Here is an 11,281-nt window from a genome sequence, read left to right on the forward strand (position 1 = left end):
GTGAAGCTGGCTTTGGAGGAGTGGCAGCACTGGTTAGAGAGGGCAGAACACCAATTTATCCTTTACACCGACCATAAGAACTTGTAGTACATCAAGACAGTGAAGCGGCTAAACTCCCGACAAGCCCAGTGGTCACTGTTCTTCTCCTGAACACTTCTTCCTCGGCTTCACTCCATAGAGACTCGGAGATGGCACCCACTAGCATTCTCCTTCAGACCTGCATCGTTGAAGCCCTCACATGGGAGGTACAGAGACTCATCCAAATGGCGTCACAACAAGAACCCGATCCAGGCCAGGGTCTGGTGGGCACATTGTATGTGATGGCTTCAGCAATAAGACTCTACAATTCCTATAAAAAACAACCTTGCCATCTATGAAGTTGTTTTCAGGTAACAGCCTATGTGGACTAAGGGGTTGCATACAAATGGCTACCACATTCTTAATAAAATGTGACTAAACTGTTAAACATCTAATAAACCTGCAGTACTTTCTTATGGTATGTGGGACCAAGTGCATGTCGATCATGAGTGTTTTTTGATGCTCTTCATGCAGGAGCTGCTAACATCTTATCACCATAATCAGGAGAGAGGCCTTATTTACAGACTTCATCCACAAGGGTACAGTTCAATAGTTTTTGTGTAACTTCTTTGTTTAGATTACCTCATTCTCCTCCTTTTGGTGCCCTGCAACTCCTGCAAGACCTTTTCTACAGCAAGAATGTTTCGTGCAATGTGACCCTTTACAGTCGGGGTGAAAACAAGGAAAAAACATTACTTAAGTGGTTAGTTCAGTCATAAGTAACCAAGTGCCATCTAATTTTCAATCACAAAAGTAAAGATTTAAAAGTAAAACAAAATTAATGTTTCCCATCTGTTGTCCCTTCTGACTCAAAAATCGCATTCTCCTGCATATCAGTCAATACCATGGGGTCATATGACTTCCAATGGCATCTTGCACTTTTCCGATGATCCCCTTGAAGCTTCACATTCTAAAAACTGGACCACCACCATTCTGCTGGGACTCAAACTCCTACCAACACCCCAGCATTGATCTGGAAGAATATCATTAAAATAATTGCTATGACACACAGGTATTCATAATCCTAGCAATGATTAATGGTCTTATGTATTCTGTCTATTAACAATAACTGCAAAATACACTAAGTGTGTTCTTCTTGTACCTCTGAGCATGTCCAAACGATCTCAGTCTGGCTTCCTTGGCTTTTTCTCCAAAACATCTAACATGAGCTTTCCATCTATGTACTCATTCCTGATCCTATCCATCCTCGTCACCCCCAGAGAGAACCTCAATAATTATATTATTATATTAACATAATTTAATATACATATGATATATGCTAACGAAAACTATCTACCAAAACTACAAAGAAGGCAAAGAATGGCAACTGGAGTTGATATGATCATATCAAATAGTAAGTGTTTTGCAATGACATGTAATTATATTTTATTTCCCATAATTGGTAAATTTGAAATTCTAACTGTTATTTGAGAAGCAATTTAGGCCAACATTACCTTTGAAATGTTTTAGAGACAGTGGCTCTGGGGGGGGTGAGGCAGTCCACTGTGCAGTTGAACTAAAAGTAGTCGCAGGTGTTCGCATGAATGTAAAACGTTGGCCTGTGCTAGTTATAGCTGCTGAGGTGTCTTCCTCACCGTGAACCTCATAGTGGGCTTTTGGAGTTAGGTTGAATATACTGAAATGACCAGATGCTCCAGGAAAAATGGCCACTTTTGTGTCGTCCGTCATGTATAGACTATGAGTGGAGACCTGTCAAGAAATTCTTAAGACAAATAACCACTAGTGTCTATTTCCAACCCTTTCTCAATTCATATTTTTCAGTGAATTGAGGAAAAATTTTCCAAATACTAAATCTCTAAGTTATGTTAGTACAAATATACAATCTTTAAAAGATAATCCACGACGAGGCATACTTCTACCCAACAATGTCCCCACTAAGGTTAGCTAACATAACACGCTAGCCATCTTTGTATGTTTTTTGTATGTGGCATGTTTGTCGTTTGACCTCACAGCTGCAGCATGTGTGAATGCCCAAACCAAATTTTCCACTTTGTTGGACAATAAAGTTCATCTCGATCTGAAGCGTCTGAGCTAGCTGACAGTAAAGCTATAGTTTGAGGATTTTTTTCTTTTACTTAAATATACTTAAATAAATCAATACTTAAATATGCAAATTCATGATGTTTTATCTGAAATATGCAACTAAGTGTTAGGGCCTGACACAGTCTGGGTTTGTTTTCTGTTTAGATGTCTCTCTCTGTTTTCCCTGGTGTCTGTGTGTGTGTGGGTGTGGCTGTGCTGGTGTGTCTGTAATCTAGGCAATCAGGAACACCTGAGGTCTGAGGAGCCAACCGTCTGCCAGTCCTTCACCAAGGACTATTTATGCCTCGGCCTGACGGACGGCGGGCGTCAGAAGTTTCCCGGTCTCACTGGAAAGCGACTACCTACAAACCGAAGCTCTGAAGAGTTGCTTAGAAACTCAGTTCTCGTGTATAGTTAGTAACCCTGTGTCACCGTTGTGTGCAACTCCCCTGTGCTTTGAATAAAGCTTTGTTCCGACCATCTGGCACTGCCTCTCGTCTGCTCTTGGGTCCGACTTCACCAGGTCGCAACACTAAGTTTTTCTGCAATCATGTCTTCTTCCCTGAGAGACACCCTTTTATTGTTACAATGTACTGATTGCTCCATGTCCATGTATCAAGGTCGATTACACTGTATTTTTTCCTAACGTTCCACAGCTCTGTCCAAATTTGATACACAGACCCATGTGTCTATTTTACTGTGAAGCTGATTTTAACAATCTACTCGTATTTTTTAAAATGTATTTCACTGTCCACTGACCAACAAACCTAGCAACTAAACCAAGAAAAAAAGTAGACATGTTGAGCCTGATTGAAATAAACCTCATGTAACTCATCATGTAACTCAAAATGCATGTCAACATTACTGAAGGGCTTTTCTCAAGCTGCGCAGGAACACATCGTAACATGTTCTAATTGCATATGCAAGTGTTTAACTGTCATACATTGTCAGTACTTTTATGAAAAGCTTTGTCAATCATTTTGACATACAGTGTAAACTAAGTCTTCAGTCAAAAGAAGTGGCAATCAATCAAAATATAAAGTAAGAGTGGGCAATGTGTCCAAGATGTGTTATTTATATATATTGTGAAGGACACTGAAAGTCTCCATGTGGAAGCTGGCACACTGTTTTTTCTTGATATTAATATTAATAAATAATATATCAAATTATGTTTAAAAATTAATTTATCATTTAATTTCTCAAATATTAGTTTCTCGGTATTTTAGTTCAGTGTTATGTTGATGGAAATTCAAAGACACTTATCTATGCACAATTCAATGTATATATTCACCTCTTTATACAATTGTATGTTCACAAGATGAATATATGTATTCATGTCTGGCTAGATCAAAGGCTTGAGGCTAAGTAATAAGCTGGAATAGAAAATGGATGGACATTGGTTTTTATCTGATTATGGTAACCTTTTTTTCTTTTAGTTCTATTAGTTATTAGTAAAAACATTTTCAGTGCATTCCAAATGTATTGTATGGATACAATAAAGGCATTTAATTTGTTTACCTATGGCATTTTTACCAAATCCTTGTCAGAAATACTTGTGTCAGGGTGTGTGATATGCTTCCTGTTCTGGGACTCTATGTTGAAGAGACTTTGTTTCTGGTTTGCAGTTACAGAAGATGTCTTCCCTGGATCTTCTCTCTGTGTTGGACCATTACCTTTTACCTCTGTGTTTACTAGATTGTCTTCCCTGAGTTGTTCCTTTTGCTATTAGGGATATGCAATACATCCATCCATCCATCCATTATCTACTATTGGTGGACTGTGAGTCCCAGGGCCCATGCCTGCTGGAAGCTACCCCAAAGACCACAGCAAACACCCATCTGGCGCAAGCTATTAAGAGCTGGGCAGATGATGGACACTGAATCCCCTGATATGCCCCCACTATTTGAGGACCTCCTCGATGTGGATCCAGGCGATGAGAACGCAAAGGCCTGTGAAGCCTCTGACTTCCCTGAGGCTATGGATATGGAGAATGTGGTGGAGGAGGATTCCACATTCCCACTGGCTCAGTCCATAGCCCCAAGTGCGCCTGAAGGTGCTCCTCCAATGGCCAGCAACTTATATGAGATCTGCAAATGGACTACCTCCAAACTGGGTATCCCCTGGCCCGCAACCCAGGACACAGAAGGTGGCCAGCTCAATCACCTCCTAAGTAGCTCCTCCCAGCAGTACCAGCCTGCATGAAGGAGAGGAATCGGTTCTGGTCCAGCCCGTTTAAGAGCAAGTTTCCCACACAAGGCTGTCCCATGCTGGAATGAAGGAACTGGGATTAGCTGAACCCCCAGTGGTGGAGTCTTCGGTGGCTTAACACCTCCATCCTAACCTTTGCTACATCTCTGCCTCCAGCAGTGCTTCTCTAAAATGGAGACTCACATCCTCCATTTTTCAATGTACAGTGGTGTGAAAAAATGTTGGCCCCCTTCCTGATTTCTTATTTTTTTTTTGCATGTTTGTCACACTTCAATGTTTCAGATCATCAGACAAATTTAAATATCAATCAAAGATAACACAAGTAAACACATCATGCAGTTGATGAATGAAGGTTTTTATTATTAAGGGAAAACAAAATCCAAAACTACATGGCCCTGTGTGAAAAAGTGTTTGCCCCTAAACCTAATAACTGGTTGGGCCACCCTTAGCAGCAACAACTGCAATAAAGCATTTGCGATAACTTGCAATGAGTCTGTTTGTCACGGGGTGTGGGTGGTGTGGTGTGAAGAAGGAGAGGTGAGGACCCAAATGCAGGACAACTGAGGCGTTTATTCCTTCCTGGGATTTCCAGGGCAAACGCAAAACATAAACTCGAAAGGACCGAGTGAAACGGTCACAACACAAACACAATTGCTACTAGGGGCATCCACAGTAGCGAGACAGTAATCACGTCCACTATAACAATAACAACAAGCAACTAATGCTTCGGCAGGGGACAAAGGAAGAAGCGAGCTATAAGTAAGGGAAAACACAACAGGTAATTGAACACAGGTGCAACTCATAATCAAAGATAACTAACGTAAAGCTGCCAGGAACTAGAACACGGGGAGAAGGAAGTCTTAACACAATAAGAGTCCTCTGGCAGAAAGTCCCCAGAGGGACTCATGACACTGTTACAGTGCTATGGAGGAATTTTGGCCCACTCATCTTTGTAGAACACTTTTTTATACCACTGTATGTACAAATGTGCAGCCCAGTCTGTATGTGCTCTTAATGCAGTGACTTATTGCATATCAGTCAGAAATACTGGTGGAAATGGGCCACCTAGGGACACCTAACCTTGTCCTAAGGGATGAAATCGGTGTGTTTAATGACTTCATTTTGCGCTCATTTCAAGGCCACAACGAAGGCTACAACGAAATTATGAGATGCTGCTCCTGTAAGGTGCATACACATCAATACACACAGAATCCATACACACGTTTCACACACAACACACACATGCATACACCTATACACACCCTAATAAATAATGATTAAATAGCAAATTAAAAACACAAAATTAAAAACAGAATAAAAGCCATTCAGGGCATTAATGTAGAAAAAGCTGTGCTTATATCTATTGGCAGGAGATTGAACAGGCCCAGATAGTTACAGTCTCTGATGATGTCTGAGGCTCTGCTGAGGCTCATCAGCCAGCACCTGTTGGCAATCTGTACCAGAAAGTACAGTTTTCAAGAGTGTCTGTATGTAACTGAGCTACTGTGACCATGGAATTTCCCTTGTGGACCAATAAAGTTTATCTAATCTAATCTAATCTAATCTAATCTAACATGCAGCAAAAAGAACAAGCAGTGCGAGCTGACTCCAGTGCAGCTGTGGAGGTCAGCAAGAATGCTGCTGTTCCAACAGCAAATAGTTCTCCTGTCCTCAGGAGTCAGTTGTTATCTTCCAACTGCAGAATTGGGCAGTTCAAACTCTGTGCACTCTGTATCGAAAAGCACAGAGGTAGAGAAGTTGAAATGGTACGGATGGAAAGACCAGTGAAAAATGCTATGGGACTGACTATAATAGAATGCAAAACAGTGGCTGGTTGAACTTTCTGACACCTCAAATGGAGATAAATGATTGGCCCTGATGGGTGAAAATAATGGATGGAAAGAAAAAAAAAGAGATACCACAAATCAGGAGCAAGCACAGGAAAACAATGGATGGACAGGGATTAACTAAATGAAGGAAGTGAAGTATAAAGGCAGGGAGTGAGACGTAGGTTGCAGGTAGCATAGAGGAGTAAAATGACTTGTTCTGCATGTAAATGAGTCAAGTGTCAAATTTGTACTATGACAGGAAATGAGTAGGTGCCAGGGTAGCAAAGGGTATATAGAAAGTCTACTCACTTCTATCTCTGGGGCCTTATTTAGCAGTAATGGAACATGACAAGGTAAGACAGATGCTTGCACAATACACTTTGTGACAAAACCAATCAACTGACAAGACACCAGAAAACATAGTATCGAAACAGTTATACTAACTCAGGGCTATGTAGCCTAGGCTATGCCTTAGTGTATTTAGATTTAGGGGATTAGATCACCATAATTTTCAAATGTGGAATTACATTTTAAAAACTAACTAAACTAAAATACATTTTAATTAAATACTCATTGTTTATTTTACAAGGCCATAGGGAGCAGCAGCAGAGGGATAAAAGAGCCGCGGTTGCTGACCCCTGCCTTAGACTATAAAAATATGGTATAATGGTGGTGCAGATGTCAGTAACATATTAACACCATACAATATCAATCCAATATTCAACCATCAGTCAGTATAACCACTGTTCAAGAAACGTGTTATGAATATGAATTGCAGTAATATGCAAGTGCAGTACCAGCTGAAAAGTGATACAATGATGGCCATGTTTCTGCTGCACTTTTCGTTTGTTTGGTTTCGTAAAATCTGCAATTACCCAATATAACTTATCTACTGTATATATAAGCCAGCTGCTAATATTAGTTTGTTAGTGATCATCTTTCTCAGTGCACCTCAGTCATCAGTCACTTCTGTTCTGGAGGAGTAATGTGGGGAGATGTCAGAACCAAAGGGTGGGATTTCTTTGGTTGTCTGCCTTCAAGCTTCAATATGTGAGTTTACGCATATCCAAGGCTATCCCCAGTTTCTGCTTCATTAAAAAGCAGAATGAGGTATTGGTGATGTAATGCACTTACATCAATCTCAACTTCTGTGTTTACCATGTATAGAAAAGATGACGACACTAGATTAAAAATAATAATAAAACAATGTTTAAAATGAATAACACTTTACAATGCTGTCCACAAAAGTGTACATAGTTACTGAGGAACAAATACGGAGCAAAATAATTGTTAATGATCCATTAATGAGCGTAGTCCCTGAATAACTCTAAATCATTGACTATATAGTAGATAACAATAAAATTACAGTAGTAGCGGTTCAAAGTGTCACACACTGTGGCCACTTTCACCATGACTGTTTGTCATTTGTACCTCTGTATGGCATGTGTTACACTATAATGTCTGCTCAGCTTACACTCATGTACAGCACCCTGAACATACACAGATTAGTCCATAACAGACTAATGACTACATACTATATACAACATCTAAAATAAATATTTGTACAATAAAATACATTTGATTAGGCTAAAATAACACAATATCATGCACATATGTGGGCTAACAAGACTAACTGACATGATGGCATGGAAACGTGTGGGTGTGTGAAAGTAGCAAAAACGCAGCAGCAGATATTAAAGTCCAAGAGGTAGCAGAAGATTGATAGCTTTGTCCAGAAGAAAAGACTCAGAAAGCAATGGAGGAAGACTCCAGAAAAGGGGCATTAATATAGTGCAGAATTACCACTAATGTAAGTTGACAAGTTAGGGAAAGCAGAGGTCTAAGGCAAAACTGTTGGAAAAAAAAAGACCCTAGGTTTGTACAGGGATCCATAAAAGTTCAGGCAAAATGTAGGGACAGAAGAGTCACTTTAAAAGTGACTAGATGCTTACTTAGAAAAGTTGCATATGAGATAAAGACTTACCCTTGTAGAGGACAATGAATTTCTATGTTTATTAAGGTATCCTACAGGATAATATCAGGGTGGTCCACAAGCTGAAGCTTGGTGCTGCAGCAGGACAATGACCCTAGACACTGAAGTAAATCTATTACAGAATGGCTTCAGAGACACAAAATCCACGTTTGGAGTCCAAAGCAGTTATTTACCAAAGAATGGTCCTAAATTCCTCCTCAATATTGTGTAGGACTGATGCAAAATCCTCAGCTAAAGGTTGGGGTTGTTGCTGCCAAAGGTGGTTCAACCAGTTATTATTATTGGATGCATCATGAATAGGTATGGCTCAGGAAAGCTGTATCCTGGGTAAGTGAATTCACTTCCTGATGCTAGCATGTTGTGTTGTGCTCTGCAGTTCTGTACAGCTTCTTTACAGATTAGTTCTAGTCTTAACACAGAGATGGGGACTGGAGTCTGCAAGCTTAGACTTGAGTCGCACTTAAGTTGCACACAAAGTAACTTGAGACTCAATTGCTGGTTGTCACCTGTGTCTTTGTTGCTTTAAAACCTTTTCATAATGGCTGTGGTTGATGTGCTCCAGGCAACAGTGAGCTGAACTTACTGTAACACTTACTAAATCAGAGGGGAGCTGTATAAAGGGGCTATCAGTCTGAGTTCATCCACAAATTTTATATTTAACATTATAATTACATATCTTAAAATATAAATAAAATATTGATTATTGCTGTTCTAAGGAAAATGTGAAATATTTCCCTAGTGGTCAGAAGTACAGCATGTTTGGACACATGTTTATAAAATTGGGGCGGACATAGTGGACCTCTGTGTGCTGACTTTAAGTGAATGAAGCAATATTACTCAGCACACTCAAGGACCCCAAAGGCAGCAGATTACAGTTTGAGAAGGACTTAAGGTTATTTTGGAAGTTTTATCTCTGAAGTCAGCAATGACTCAGTTAAACCATCAAAGAAACGCCTTCCACAGACAGACGATAGATTTTATTGCATTACAGCCTCACGGAAGCTGATAGATACAGGCTACAACTCTCTCTCCTCTTCGTTAGACAGACTGTAATATTTATTTTATTGCAGGTTTGTACTGGAGTTATAAATCCTGATCAATGAGGCGAGATGAAATACAAGGCAGGGCCCAGAGGAGGATATTGCCCTCTTATAAATCCTCATTTTAGAGAACATGAGCATATAAAAATGCCACATAACTTGTATGTGTGTATGTATGTGTGTGTGTGTGTGTGTGTGTTTTTGTGTGCATGTTTGTGTGCATGTCTTTCATTGTTGCTTAATCTAAAATCTGTCTTCCTGTTCTTTGTCTCTTTGTTTCTATGTTCACACAGCTGCCAAATAAATTAGAAACAAAATTTCACAAGAATAAATGACAACTATTATGCATGATACTTCTGAGAAACCAACAAGTGCATTTCTAGTTCTATTACATGTAAACATATTGTATCAAATTTCTTAACAGAATGGAAAAACACAAGCTGCATTCAAGTTGCATTAAAATCCCCGTTGTGTAGCTGTATTTATATCAGTGGGTGATATTAGAGCAATAAATATTTTTCCCATCAGTAGGGACACATGAGATAAAAAGAAATGTACTTCAGAGGGAAATTGGATAGTCAAAGAAAATTTGTTCTCTGTGAAAATGTGTCACAGTCCGCAGAGGGTTTGCAACATTATCGCTGCTGGTGAAATATTGCATAAAGCATGCTATAGGCTTTATAAAACAATGTCACTGGATAATATAATACAGGGAATAGGTAAACAAATCTGAGAAAAGCCCTTACAAATACAACAGATAAAATCTGTATATAAAAAAAGAAAAAGCTGAATAAAATATTTAATCAAGTTTTTAAAAGCTTTGGAAATGTGAGTTGTAGGAGTAGTTTTAAAAATCTCAACTGAGGTAGGTAGCAACTTTTGAACAACAGCTTAGCTATGGGGCGATATTTATTAAAGACCTGATTTGTCCAAGTATGGTTTTTTGAGAAGGGGGTGTACGTTGGCATGCTTGAAAGTGGATGGGACTAATCCACTTGGAAGACTATTGTTAAAAAGATCACTGATCCAGTGGTGTCCAACACTGTACATCCTTTTGGAAATATGCCGAAAGAATATTCATAGTGGAGGTGGTTGGTTTCACTTTAATAATGGTGTCCTAAATGAAAGTAAACATGACTTTGAAACTCTTTAGAATTAGAAGAAAAAAACTGGGTGTTATAGACAGGACATTATTAATTGGTATTGTGGTAATGTGCTGCTGCACATTTAGTTTGGAAGTGCAAGAAGTTTAGAAAGCTCTCCCAGACACATGGAGATAGATTATGGAAACAAATGATGGGATTTAAAAGTGAATTAATGGCGTGGAGAAGTTACATTTATTTCCAAAATAAGCTGTCCTTAATGCTTTCAAAAGTTCCTGGGAGTCTTTATGGTGCTGATTTAGTAGTTCAAAAGAATTCTGTAATTTTTTTTCATTCTGCTCTGCAGCATAATTGGTGAAGATCATCAGCATGGTCATTCAGCCACAGGGTCCATAATTAAACTACAAGTTGTGTTGCTGTGATGAATCTAGATCATAATGGGTCAAAAGATCGAAATGAAGGAAGGGAGCTATAAGCTTTTGAAGACCTAAATGGCATGTCAATAGTAGTTTATTTTTGGTACAATTAATATGGGATCTGAAGGAGAACACACTAGTGGTCAGAAATAAGAAGGGTGAACAAAATTAAATCACAATTTGGAGGAGCCAATTATAAAAGCCATGTGTATTGTTCTCATTCCACTTATTTTACAGTTGTTCCTTGTTGAAAGCTCTTTATATTGTGAAATCTACTCATATTTGCACTTGACGGTGCAAGCATTGAGGGTGAAATGACCTACAGGTGGTGACTGTCTGAATTTGGTGATGGTCAGGATGAGTAGGGAGTTTGCATGAAAGCTGGGAAACGTAGCCACTGAATGAAATATTAAACTGAGGGGGGTGATGGCTAGTGTGGATGGGGAGTAATTTCTGACCATTTTGGTTTTTAATGTTTCTTTACTAATCTGGATTGACTAAATTCAGGGTCAGTGTAATACATACTGAGAAATGATGATTTAAAAAAAAAAAACAAAAACAAACTGTCTGT

The sequence above is a fragment of the Mastacembelus armatus genome, chromosome 10, assembly GCF_900324485.2.
Source record: "Mastacembelus armatus chromosome 10, fMasArm1.2, whole genome shotgun sequence".
NCBI classification, from domain to species: domain Eukaryota; kingdom Metazoa; phylum Chordata; class Actinopteri; order Synbranchiformes; family Mastacembelidae; genus Mastacembelus; species Mastacembelus armatus.